The 14,308-nt window shown below is 44.7% G+C and overlaps 1 protein-coding gene across 1 annotated transcript in view; it reads right to left on the bottom strand.

The window, feature by feature from the left end:
• The window catches only part of MTMR1 (myotubularin related protein 1), a 281,756-nt gene that overhangs the window by 75,945 nt on the left and 191,503 nt on the right, over window positions 1-14,308 (bottom strand). The window lies entirely within an intron of this gene.

Genomic DNA, 14,308 nt, shown 5'->3' with positions numbered 1-14,308 from the left:
GGATCAATGGTAAGATTGTCCGAATGGTCTCCATCTTGAAAGATGGGACTCTTAGGAACTGGTTTAGGATCTTGAGATCCAGAATTGGTCTGAATGTTCCCTCCTTTTTGGGAACTATAAACAGATTGGAGTAGAACCCCTGCCCTTGTTCTGCTTTTGGAACTGGGCAGATCACTCCCATGGTAAAAAGGTCTTCTACACAGCGTAAGAACGCCTCTCTTTTTGTCGGGTTTACAGACAATTGAGAAAGATGGAACCTCCCCCTTGGAGGGGAGTCCTTGAAATCTAGAAGGTATCCCTGGGTTACAATTTCTACTGCCCAGGAATCCTGAACGTCTCTTGCCCAGGCCTTAGCAAAGAGAGAGCATCTGCCCCTTACTAGATCCGGTCCCGGATCGGGGGCTACCCCTTCATGCTGACTTAGTGGCAGCAGCAGGCTTTTTGGCCTGTTTACCCTTGTTCCAAGCCTGATTAGGTCTCCAGATTGGTTTGGATTGAGCAAAGTTCCCCTCTTGCTTTGCAGCAGAGGAAGAGGAAGTGGGACCACTCTTGAAGTTTCGAAAGGAACGAAAATTATTTTGTTTGGTCCTTGTCTTATTTGACTTATCCTGAGGGAGGGTATGACCCTTCCCTCCAGTAATGTCTGAAATGATCTCTTTCAGTGCAGGCCCGAATAAGGTCTTACCTTTGAAAGGGATGGACAAAAGCTTAGATTTAGATGAAACATCAGCTGATCAGGACTTAAGCCATAACTCTCTACGTGTTAAAATGGCAAAACCTGAATTCTTCGCCGCTAACTTAGCAAGATGAAAAGCGGCGTCTGTAATAAAAGAATTAGCCAACTTAAGAGCCTTAATTCTGTCCAAAATATCATCTAGTGGGGTCTCCATCTGAAGAGCCTCTTCCAGAGCCTCAAACCAAAAGGCAGCTGCAGTGGTTACAGGAACAATGCACGCTATAGGTTGAAGAAGAAAACCTTGATGAACAAAAATTTTCTTTAGGAGACCCTCTAATTTTTTTATCCATAGGATCAATGAAAGCACAACTGTCTTCAATAGGTATAGTTGTACGCTTAGCCAGAGTAGAAATAGCTCCCTCCACCTTAGGGACCGTCTGCCATGAGTTCTTTATGGTGTCAGAAATAGGGAACATTTTCTTAAAAACAGGAGGGGGAGCGAACGGAATACCTGGTCTATCCCACTCCTTAGTAACATTGTCGGAAATCCTCTTAGGGACGGGAAAAACATCAGTGTAAACAGGAACCTCTAAATATTTGTCCATTTTACACAATTTCTCTAGAACTACAATAGGGTCACAATCATCCAGAGTAGCTAAAACCTCCATGAGCAATAAGCGGAGGTGCTCTAGCTTAAATTTAAAAACCGTCATATCTGAATCTGTCTGAGGGAACTTCTTTCCTGAATCAGAAATCTCTCCCTGAGACAGCAGTAGTATTCATAACTGAAGCCATATCTTGCAAGGTGAAAGAATTAGACGCACTAGAAGTACTTGGCGTCGCTTGTGCGGGCGTTACCGGTTGTGACACTTGGGGAGAACTAGATGGCAAAACCTGACTTCCTTCTGTCTGAGAATCATCCAATGCCAAATTTTTATAAGTCAAAATATGATGTTTGCAATTTATAGACATATCAGTACAAGTGGGACACATTCTAAGAGGGGGTTCCACAATGGCTTCTAAACAAATTGAGCAATGAGTTTCCTCAGTGTCAGACTTGTTTAACAGACTAGTAATAAAGCAAGCAAGCTTGGAAAACACTTTATTTAATGAAAAAAACACAATTTGCAAAAACGGTACTGTGCCTTTAAGAGAAAAAAAGGCATACACAAACTGCAAAACAGGTTAAAATTGCTTCAAATTTTCCGAAATTTTAACAGTGTACCCACTAAGCCTTAGAAGCATTGCACCACAAGTAAATAAGCAAAAAACCCACAAATGACAAAACCGGATTGAAATTTGTCTAAAACCAGTTAAAACCCCTATTAGCACCTGCCACAGCTCTGCTGTGGCCTTACCTACTCTTAGGAATGATAATCTGGGGTTAAAGCTTCGAATAGACCCTCAGGAGACTATCAGGACCTCAGGAGAAGTTGCTTGCTGCTTGTCTGAATTACTAAATGCGCAACTGAGGCGCGAAAATAGGCCCCGCCCACCTCACTCGATGTTGCTGGGGCCTACACAAATCTAGCTAACTATGTTTGAAAACCATGTGGGTTATAACAACCCTAAATAAGCCAAATGACCCCTCAAGCAAAAGTTCCCATAAACATAAAAAATGTTACTCCCAGAACACACAAACGTTTGTCCCACTTTCTAATAAACAAACTGAGTGCCCAAAAAACTTAGCCCTTCATGCAAGCTAGTAAAGCCTCTTTCATACTAGGATTACTGCTTACCCTTCCCCCTAATGGGGATACTGTCAGCCTATCTGAGTTAACACAGTCTCTGCAGAAAATATGACTGAACATACTTCATTGCTGCATAGCAAGAAACCGTTCCTCACACTGAAGTTTTCCTGTACTCCTCAGCTTCTGTGGGAACAGCAGTGGACCTTAGTTACAAATGCTAAGATCATAATCCTCCAGGCTGAAATCTTCATCTATGTCCTGCCTGAGAGTAAATAGTACAACACCGGTATCATTTCAAAATAAACTCTTGATTGTAGTTAAAATTAAACTAACAGCTTAACACCTCTTTCACTTTACCCTTCCTGCTTAGTGCCAGCAAAGAGAATGACTGGGGGGTGGAGTTAAGGGGGGAGCTATATAGACAGCTCTGCTGTGGTGCTCTCTTTGCCACTTCCTGTTAGGAAGGATAATATCCCACAAGTAAGGATGAATCCGTGGACTCGGTACATCATGCAAAAGAAAAGGATGTTCCAATTCGTTACTAATAATGTTCGCCATATGAACTGGGACCGGAAAGTTTGTGAGATCTTCCAGTCTTCATAATCCCTATCTAATTCTTAATCTTAGGTTCCTCATGTAGCTTAGCCTCTGAAACCTCTAGCGTAGACAGGACCTCCTTCAGTAAAAAACGCAGATATTCAATTTCAAATCTAAAGGAGGGTTCCTCCGCCGGAGATTTAGTAATAGAAGTCTCCGACTCTGAAAGTTCACCCTCTGACGCCACAGAGGTTAACTCATCCTTGGATAGCTGGGACATACAAGCTAGATCCAATTGGAAATTAGATTAATCTGAAACAGGAGAACTGTGTTTAACCTTTCTCTTACGTTTCCCAGAGATAGGTAGGTCACTCAGGGCCACGGACACTGCAGATTGTAACTGTACGGTAAAGTCCGCAAGAAAAAGGCCCCCTCCAGACCAAGAAATAGCTGTGCCACGGGGAACTGCATGTGAAGTGGTTAGGGTAGAAAGGGTAGTAATCTCTCAATTCACAGAATCCTGAGAGGTTGATGGTTAAGAGGGACTAACAACGTAAGGGTTAATAGCAGATTTAGCTCACTTCTTAGACTTTAAAACAGTACCCAGGCAATTGGAACAAAATCGAGCAGGCGGGCAAACCACAGCCTCCTTGCAGTATAAGCAGGTATTATTAAGCACTGCAGGAGGAGTGAAACCTTCTAACATATTATAAGAGTCCTCCATAGTAGGTATGTAATCCTACAGTAGAAAGAGAAAAACAATACATAAACGTTTTAAATATAGAAAGGCACCTTTACAAAACCAATGGCTGGGGCACTCACCACCTCCTAGACCCAGACAAGTTGTCAAGAAACACTCCTCAGGAGTGCTGTCTGCAGCAGGATCGTAAGGAAGTGAATGAAGTCGCACCGGGTCACATGATGCGCAAGGACCTCCCCTGCTATGAAAAAGTGCGTGAAGCTTTTAGAAGCTGCGCAACTCACAAAAGTGAAACCTGTCTGTTCCAGCCAAAAGTACACAGTCTAAATGAGCCCTGAAAAACAAAATTTATGCTTACCTGATAAATTTCTCTCTTGTGGTGTATCCAGTCCACGGGTTCATCCATTACTTGTGGGATATTCTCCTTCCCAACAGGAAGTTGCAAAGAGGACACCCACAGCAGAGCTGACTATATAGCTCCTCCCCTAAACCCCACCTCCAGTCATTCGACCGAAGGCAAGTAAGAAAAAGGAGAAACTATAGGGTGCAGTGGTGACTGTAGTTTTAAAAAATAAAAACACCTGACTTAAAGTGACAGGGCGGGCCGTGGACTGGATACACCACAAGAGAAAGAAATTTATCAGGTAAGCATAAATTTTGTTTTCTCTTGTTAGGTGTATCCAGTCCACGGGTTCATACATTACTTGTGGGATACCAATACCAAAGCTTTAGGACAAGGATGAAGGGAGGGACAAGGCAGGAACGTAAACAGAAGGCATCACTGCCTGTAAGACCTTTCTCCCAAAAATAGCCTCCGCGGAAGCAAAAGTATCAAATTTGTAGAATTTAGAAAAAGTATGAAGCGAAGACCAAGTTGCCGCCTTGCAAATCTGTTCAACAGAAGCCTCATTTCTAAATGCCCATGTGGAAGCTACCGCTCTACTAGAGTGAGCTATAATCCTTTCAGGAGGCTGCTGGCCAGCAGTCTCATAAGTTAAACGGATTATGCTTCTCAGCCAAAAAGAAAGAGAAGTTGCCGAAGCCTTGTGGCCTCTCCTCTTTCCAGAGTAGACAACAAACAAGGCAGATGTTTGACGAAAATCCTTACTTGCTTGTAAGTAGAACTTTAAAGCACAAACCACATCCAGATTGTGCAACAACCGTTCCTTCTTGGAAGAAGGATTCAGACACAGAGAAGGAACAACAATTTCCTGATTGATATTTCTATTGGAAACAACCTTAGGAAGAAAACCTGGCTTGGTACGTAACACCACCTTATCCGCATGGAAAATCAGATAGGGTGAATCACACTGCAGAGCAGATAACTCTGAAACTCTTCGGGCTGAAGAGATAGCAACTAGAAACAATGAATGCATAGGTTCAAACGGAACCCCTTGAAGAACTTTAAGAACTAAATTTAAACTCAATGGCGGAGCAACTGGTTTAAATACCGGCTTGATTCTGACTAAAGCCTGACAAAACGCCCAAACGTCTGGAACATCTGCCAGACGCTTGTGAAAGAGAATAGACAGAGCAGATATCTGTCCTTTTAAAGAACTAGCTGATAATCCCTTTTCCAATCCTTCTTGGAGAAAAGATAGAATCCTAGGAATCTTGACCCTACTCCATGAGAAACCCTTGGAATTACACCAAAGAAGATATTTACACCATATCTTGTGATAGATCTTCCTGGTGACAGGCTTCATAGCCTGGATCAAGGTATCAATAACAGACTCAGAAAAACCATGCTTTGATAAGATCAAGCGTTCAATCTCCACGCAGTCAGGCGTAGAGAAGTTAGATTTGAGTGTTTGAATGGACCCTGGATTAGAAGGTCCTGCCTCAATGGCAGAGGCCATGGTGGGCAGGATGACATGTCCACCAGATCTGCATACCAAGTCCTGCGAGGCCTTGCAGGAGCAATTAAAATCACCGAAGCTTTCTCCTGCTTGATTCTGGCAATCAGACGCAGGAGAAGAGGAAACGGTGGAAACACATAAGCCAGGCTGAAGGACCAGGGTGCTGCTAGGGCATCTACTAGTGCTGCCCGAGGATCCCTTGACCTGGACCCGTAACAAGGAAGCTTGGCATTCTGATGGGACGCCATCAGATCCAGCTCCGGTCTGCCCCATAGATGAATCAGTTGGGCAAATATCTCCGGGTGAAGCTCCCATTCCCCCGGGTGAAAAGTCTGCCGACTTAGAAAATCCGCCTCCCAGTTCTCTACTCCTGGGATATGGATAGATGAGAGATGGCAAGAGTGAGCCTCTGCCCATAGAATTATCTTGGAAACCTCCATCATTGCCAGGGGACTCCTTGTTCCCCCTGATGGTTGATATAGGCTACAGTCGTGATGTTGTCCAACTGAAATCTGATGAACCTGACCGCAGCCAGTTGAGGCCATGCCTGAAGAGCATTGAATATCGCTCTTAGTTCCAGAATGTTTATCGGGAGGAGGGCCTCCTCCTGAGTCCACGAACCCTGAGCTTTCAGGGAGTTCCAGACTGCGCCCCAGCCCAGAAGGCTGGCATCTGTTGTCACTATAGTCCACTCTGGCCTGCGGAAGCTCATTCCCCTGGACAGATGAACCCGAGATAACCACCAGAGAAGAGAATCCCTGGTCTCTTGATCCAGATTTAGCAGAGGAGACAAATCTGTGTAGTCCCCATTCCACTGATTGAGCATGCAAAGTTGCAGTGGTCTGAGATGTAGGCGGGCAAACGGAACTATGTCCATTGCCGCTACCATTAGGCCGATTACTTCCATACACTGAGCCACTGACGGCTGAGAAATGGAATGAAGAGCACGGCAGGAAGTTAGAAGCTTTGATAGCCTGACCTCTGTCAGAAAAATTTTCATTTCTACTGAATCTATCAGAGTCCATAGGAAAGAAACTCTTGTGAGAGGGGAGAGAGAACTCTTTTCTCTGTTCACCTTCCACCCATGAGACCTCAGAAAGGCCAGAACAATGTCCGTATGGGACTTGGCGATTTGAAGAGTCGACGCCTGGATCAAGATGTCGTCTAGGTAAGGAGCCACTGCTATGCCCCGCGGCCTTAGGACCGCCAGTAGGGACCCTAGAACCTTCGTAAAGATTCTTGGCGCCGTGGCTAACCCGAAGGGAATAGCCACAAACTGGAAATGCCTGTCTAGGAAGGTTTGTCTCCATCTTGAAGGATGGGACCCTGAGGAATTTGTTTAGGATCTTGAGATCCAAGATTGGTCTGAAAGTTCCCTCTTTTTTGGGAACTATAAATGGTTTGAATAGAAACCCTGCCCCTTTTCCTGCCTTGGAACTGGGTGGATCACTCATAACCAGTAGATCTTGAACGCAATGTAAGAATGCCTCTCTCTTTATCTGGTTTGCAGATAGTTGTGAGAGATGAAATCTCCCCTTTGGTGATGAACCTTTGAATTCGAGAAGATATCCCTGGGAAACGATCTCCACTGCCCAGGGATCCTGAACGTCTCTTACCCAAGCCTGGGCGAAGAGAGAAAGTCTGCCCCCCACTAGATCCGGTCCCGGATCGGGGGCTACTCCTTCATGCTGTCTTAGAGACAGTAGCTGGCTTTTTAGCCTGTTTCCCCTTGTTCCAAGCCTGGTTAGGTCTCCAGACTGGCTTGGACTGGGCGAAATTTCCCTCTTGTTTTGTACTAAGGGAAGCGGAAGCCGCGCCACTCCTGAAGTTTCGAAAGGAGCGAAAATTAGTCTGTCTGGTCCTTAACTTATTAGACTTATCCTGGGGAAGGGCGTGACCTTTTCCCCCAGTAATATCAGAAATGATCTCCTTCAGATCAGGCCCGAATAGGGTCTTTCCTTTGAAGGGGATGTTAAGAAGCTTAGACTTTGATGAAACATCTGCTGACCAGGACTTAAGCCATAGCGCCCTACGCGCCATGATGGCAACACCTGAATTTTTAGCCGCAAGTTTAGTTAACTGAAACACGGCGTCTGAAATAAAGGAATTAGCAAGTTTAAGAGCTTTAATCCTGTCTAAAATCTCATCCCACAGAGTCTCCACTTGTAGAGCCTCTTCTAGAGACTCGAACCAAAAGGCCGCTGCAGCCGTAACTGGAGCAATGCATGCGAGAGGCTGGAGAAGAAAACCTTGATGTAAGAAAATTTTCTTTAGGAGACCCTCCAATTTTTTATCCATAGGATCTTTGAAAGCACAACTGTCTTCAATCAGAATAGTTGTACGCTTAGCTAAAGTAGAAATAGCTCCCTCCACCTTGGGGACCGTTTGCCACGAGTCCGGCATGGCGTCAGCTATGGGGAACATCTTTTTAAACACAGGAGGGGGAGAGAACGGTATACCTAGCCTATCCCATTCCTTAGTTATAATTTCTGAAAACCTTTTAGGGACTGGGAAAACATCAGTGTAAACAGGCACTGCAAAGTATTTGTCCATTTTACACAACTTCTCTGGTACCACAATGGGGTCACAATCATCCAGAGTCGTTAAGACCTCCCTAAGCAATAAATGGAGGTGTTCAAGCTTAAATTTAAATGTTGTCATGTTAGAGTCGGGCTGAAGTAATAACTTCCCTGAATCTGAAATCTCACCCTCAGATATCAAATCCCTTGCGCCAACTTCGGAACATTGTGAGGGCATATCGGACATATCTACTAAAGCGTCAGAAAGCTCTGTATTTGTTCTAGCCCCAGAGCTGTCTCGCTTTCCTTGTAACCCTGGCAGTTTAGACAACACCTCTGTGAGAGTAGAACTCATAACTGCCGCCATGTCTCGTAAAGTAAAAGAATTAGACGGGCTAGATGCATTTGGCGTCATTTGTGCGGGTGTTACAGGTTCTGACCAATGGGGACAGCTAGATGGCATAATCTCCCTTCTTACAGTCTGAGAATCCTCTGGTGATATATTTTTTAAAGCCACAATATGGTCTTTGTAACTTATAGATAGTTCAGTACAAGTGGTACACATTCTAAGAGGGGGTTCCACAATGGCTTCTAAACATATTGAACAGATAGATTCTTCTATGTCAGACATGTTTAACAGACTAGCAAAGACACAAGCAAGCTTGGAAAACACTTTATTAAAGTAAAAAACAACAATTTCATCAAACCGGTACTGTACCTTTAAGAGAAAAAACAGAATTTATGTTTACCTGATAAATTACTTTCTCCAACGGTGTGTCCGGTCCACGGCGTCATCCTTACTTGTGGGATATTCTCTTCCCCAACAGGAAATGGCAAAGAGCCCAGCAAAGCTGGTCACATGAGCCCTCCTAGGCTCCGCCTACCCCAGTCATTCGACCGACGTTAAGGAGGAATATTTGCATAGGAGAAACCATATGGTACCGTGGTGACTGTAGTTAAAGAAAATAAATTATCAGACCTGATTAAAAAAACCAGGGCGGGCCGTGGACCGGACACACCGTTGGAGAAAGTAATTTATCAGGTAAACATAAATTCTGTTTTCTCCAACATAGGTGTGTCCGGTCCACGGCGTCATCCTTACTTGTGGGAACCAATACCAAAGCTTTAGGACACGGATGAAGGGAGGGAGCAAATCAGGTCACCTAAATGGAAGGCACCACGGCTTGCAAAACCTTTCTCCCAAAAATAGCCTCAGAAGAAGCAAAAGTATCAAACTTGTAAAATTTGGTTAAAGTGTGCAGTGAAGACCAAGTCGCTGCCCTACATATCTGATCAACAGAAGCCTCGTTCTTGAAGGCCCATGTGGAAGCCACAGCCCTAGTGGAATGAGCTGTGATTCTTTCGGGAGGCTGCCGTCCGGCAGTCTCGTAAGCCAATCTGATGATGCTTTTAATCCAAAAAGAGAGAGAGGTAGAAGTTGCTTTTTGACCTCTCCTTTTACCGGAATAAACAACAAACAAGGAAGATGTTTGTCTAAAATCCTTTGTAGCATCTAAATAGAATTTTAGAGCGCGAACAACATCCAAATTGTGCAACAAACGTTCCTTCTTCGAAACTGGTTTCGGACACAGAGAAGGTACGATAATCTCCTGGTTAATGTTTTTGTTAGAAACAACTTTTGGAAGAAAACCAGGTTTAGTACGTAAAACCACCTTATCTGCATGGAACACCAGATAAGGAGGAGAACACTGCAGAGCAGATAATTCTGAAACTCTTCTAGCAGAAGAAATTGCAACTAAAAACAAAACTTTCCAAGATAATAACTTAATATCAACGGAATGCAAGGGTTCAAACGGAACCCCCTGAAGAACTGAAAGAACTAAATTGAGACTCCAAGGAGGAGTCAAAGGTTTGTAAACAGGCTTAATTCTAACCAGAGCCTGAACAAAAGCTTGAACATTTGGCACAGCGGCCAGCTTTTTGTGAAGTAACACAGACAAGGCAGAAATCTGTCCCTTCAGGGAACTTGCAGATAAACCTTTTTCCAATCCTTCTTGAAGGAAGGATAGAATCCTAGGAATCTTAACCTTGTCCCAAGGGAATCCTTTAGATTCACACCAACAGATATATTTTTTCCAAATTTTGTGGTAAATCTTTCTAGTTACAGGCTTTCTGGCCTGAACAAGAGTATCGATAACAGGATCTGAGAACCCTCGCTTCGATAAGATCAAGCGTTCAATCTCCAAGCAGTCAGCTGGAGTGAAACCAGATTCGGATGTTCGAACGGACCCTGAACAAGAAGGTCTCGTCTCAAAGGTAGCTTCCAAGGTGGAGCCGATGACATATTCACCAGATCTGCATACCAAGTCCTGCGTGGCCACGCAGGAGCTATCAAGATCACCGACGCCCTCTCCTGATTGATCCTGGCTACCAGCCTGGGGATGAGAGGAAACGGCGGGAACACATAAGCTAGTTTGAAGGTCCAAGGTGCTACTAGTGCGTCCACTAGAGCCGCCTTGGGATCCCTGGATCTGGACCCGTAGCAAGGAACTTTGAAGTTCTGACGAGAGGCCATCAGATCCATGTCTGGAATGCCCCACAGCTGAGTGACTTGGGCAAAGATTTCCGGATGGAGTTCCCACTCCCCCGGATGCAATGTCTGACGACTCAGAAAATCCGCTTCCCAATTTTCCACTCCTGGGATGTGGATAGCAGACAGGTGGCAGGAGTGAAACTCCGCCCATAGAATGATTTTGGTCACTTCTTCCATCGCCAGGGAACTCCTTGTTCCCCCCTGATGGTTGATGTACGCAACAGTTGTCATGTTGTCTGATTGAAACCGTATGAACTTGGCCCTCGCTAGCTGAGGCCAAGCCTTGAGAGCATTGAATATCGCTCTCAGTTCCAGAATATTTATCGGTAGAAGAGATTCTTCCCGAGACCAAAGACCCTGAGCTTTCAGGGATCCCCAGACCGCGCCCCAGCCCATCAGACTGGCGTTGGTCGTGACAATGACCCACTCTGGTCTGCGGAATGTCATCCCTCGTGACAGGTTGTCCAGGGACAGCCACCAACGGAGTGAGTCTCTGGTCCTCTGATTTACTTGCATCTTCGGAGACAAGTCTGTATAGTCCCCATTCCACTGACTGAGCATGCACAGTTGTAATGGTCTTAGATGAATGCGTGCAAAAGGAACTATGTCCATTGCCGCTACCATCAACCCGATCACTTCCATGCACTGAGCTATGGAAGGAAGAGGAACGGAATGAAGTATCCGACAAGAGTCTAGAAGTTTTGTTTTTCTGGCCTCTGTCAGAAAAATCCTCATTTCTAAGGAGTCTATTATGGTTCCCAAGAAGGGAACCCTTGTTGACGGAGATAGAGAACTCTTTTCCACGTTCACTTTCCATCCGTGAGATCTGAGAAAGGCCAGGACAATGTCCGTGTGAGCCTTTGCTTGAGGAAGGGACGACGCTTGAATCAGAATGTCGTCCAAGTAAGGTACTACAGCAATGCCCCTTGGTCTTAGCACAGCTAGAAGGGACCCTAGTACCTTTGTGAAAATCCTTGGAGCAGTGGCTAATCCGAAAGGAAGCGCCACGAACTGGTAATGTTTGTCCAGGAATGCGAACCTCAGGAACCGATGATGTTCCTTGTGGATAGGAATATGTAGATACGCATCCTTTAAATCCACCGTGGTCATGAATTGACCTTCCTGGATGGAAGGAAGAATTGTTCGAATGGTTTCCATCTTGAACGATGGAACCTTGAGAAACTTGTTTAAGATCTTGAGATCTAAGATTGGTCTGAACGTTCCCTCTTTCTTGGGAACTATAAACAGATTGGAGTAGAACCCCATCCCTTGTTCTCTTAATGGAACAGGATGAATCACTCCCATTTTTAACAGGTCTTCTACACAATGTAAGAATGCCTGTCTTTTTATGTGGTCTGAAGACAACTGAGACCTGTGGAACCTCCCCCTTGGGGGAAGTCCCTTGAATTCCAGAAGATAACCTTGGGAGACTATTTCTAGCGCCCAAGGATCCAGAACATCTCTTGCCCAAGCCTGAGCGAAGAGAGAGAGTCTGCCCCCCACCAGATCCGGTCCCGGATCGGGGGCCAACATTTCATGCTGTCTTGGTAGCAGTGGCAGGTTTCTTGGCCTGCTTTCCCTTGTTCCAGCCTTGCATTGGTCTCCAAGCTGGCTTGGCTTGAGAAGAATTACCCTCTTGCTTAGAGGACGTAGCACCTTGGGCTGGTCCGTTTCTACGAAAGGGACGAAAATTAGGTTTATTTTTTGCCTTGAAAGGCCGATCCTGAGGAAGGGCGTGGCCCTTACCCCCAGTGATATCAGAGATAATCTCTTTCAAGTCAGGGCCAAACAGCGTTTTCCCCTTGAAAGGAATGTTAAGTAGCTTGTTCTTGGAAGACGCATCAGCCGACCAAGATTTCAACCAAAGCGCTCTGCGCGCCACAATAGCAAACCCAGAATTCTTAGCCGCTAACCTAGCCAATTGCAAAGTGGCGTCTAGGGTGAAAGAATTAGCCAATTTGAGAGCATTGATTCTGTCCATAATCTCCTCAAAAGGAGGAGAATCACTATCGACCGCCTTTATCAGCTCATCGAACCAGAAACATGCGGCTGTAGCGACAGGGACAATGCATGAAATTGGTTGTAGAAGGTAACCCTGCTGAACAAACATCTTTTTAAGCAAACCTTCTAATTTTTTATCCATAGGATCTTTGAAAGCACAACTATCCCTATGGGTATAGTGGTGCGTTTGTTTAAAGTGGAAACCGCTCCCTCGACCTTGGGGACTGTCTGCCATAAGTCCTTTCTGGGGTCGACCATAGGAAACAATTTTTTAAATATGGGGGGAGGGACGAAAGGAATACCGGGCCTTTCCCATTCTTTATTAACAATGTCCGCCACCCGCTTGGGTATAGGAAAAGCTTCTGGGAGCCCCGGCACCTCTAGGAACTTGTCCATTTTACATAGTTTCTCTGGGATGACCAACTTGTCACAATCATCCAGAGTGGATAATACCTCCTTAAGCAGAATGCGGAGATGTTCCAACTTAAATTTAAATGCAATCACATCAGGTTCAGCTTGTTGAGAAATGTTCCCTGAATCAGTAATTTCTCCCTCAGACAAAACCTCCCTGGCCCCATCAGACTGGGTTAGGGGCCCTTCAGAAATATTATTATCAGCGTCGTCATGCTCTTCAGTATCTAAAACAGAGCAGTCGCGCTTACGCTGATAAGTGTTCATTTTGGCTAAAATGTTTTTGACAGAATTATCCATTACAGCCGTTAATTGTTGCATAGTAAGGAGTATTGGCGCGCTAGATGTACTAGGGGCCTCCTGAGTGGGCAAGACTCGTGTAGACGAAGGAGGGAATGATGCAGTACCATGCTTACTCCCCTCACTTGAGGAATCATCTTGGGCATCATTGTCATTGTCACATAAATCACATTTATTTAAATGAATAGGAATTCTGGCTTCCCCACATTCAGAACACAGTCTATCTGGTAGTTCAGACATGTTAAACAGGCATAAACTTGATAACAAAGTACAAAAAACGTTTTAAAATAAAACCGTTACTGTCACTTTAAATTTTAAACTGAACACACTTTATTACTGCAATTGCGAAAAAACATGAAGGAATTGTTCAAAATTCACCAAATTTTCACCACAGTGTCTTAAAGCCTTAAAAGTATTGCACACCAAATTTGGAAGCTTTAACCCTTAAAATAACGGAACCGGAGCCGTTTTGAACTTTAACCCCTTTACAGTCCCTGGTATCTGCTTTGCTGAGACCCAACCAAGCCCCAAGGGGAATACTATACCAAATGACGCCTTCAGAAAGTCTTTTCTAAGTATCAGAGCTCCTCTCACATGCGACTGCATGCCATGCCTCTCAAAAACAAGTGCGCAACACCGGCGCGAAAATGAGGCTCTGCCTATGCTTTGGGAAAGCCCCTAAAGAATAAGGTGTCTAAAACAGTGCCTGCCGATATTATTATATCAAAATACCCAGATAAAATGATTCCTCAAGGCTAAATATGTGTTAATAATCAATCGATTTAGCCCAGAAAAAGTCTACAGTCTTAATAAGCCCTTTTTGAAGCCCTTATTTACGATCGTAATAAACATGGCTTACCGGATCCCATAGGGAAAATGACAGCTTCCAGCATTACATCGTCTTGTTAGAATGTGTCATACCTCAAGCAGCAAGAGACTGCTCACTGTTCCCCCAACTGAAGTTAATTGCTCTCAACAGTCCTGTGTGGAACAGCCATGGATTTTAGTGACGGTTGCTAAAATCATTTTCCTCATACAAACAGAAATCTTCATCTCTTTT

The sequence above is a fragment of the Bombina bombina genome, chromosome 1 (assembly GCF_027579735.1).
Source record: "Bombina bombina isolate aBomBom1 chromosome 1, aBomBom1.pri, whole genome shotgun sequence".
NCBI lineage: Eukaryota > Metazoa > Chordata > Amphibia > Anura > Bombinatoridae > Bombina > Bombina bombina.
Note: the sequence above shows the minus strand (reverse complement) of the source record. Positions and strands in the feature narration are given on the sequence as shown.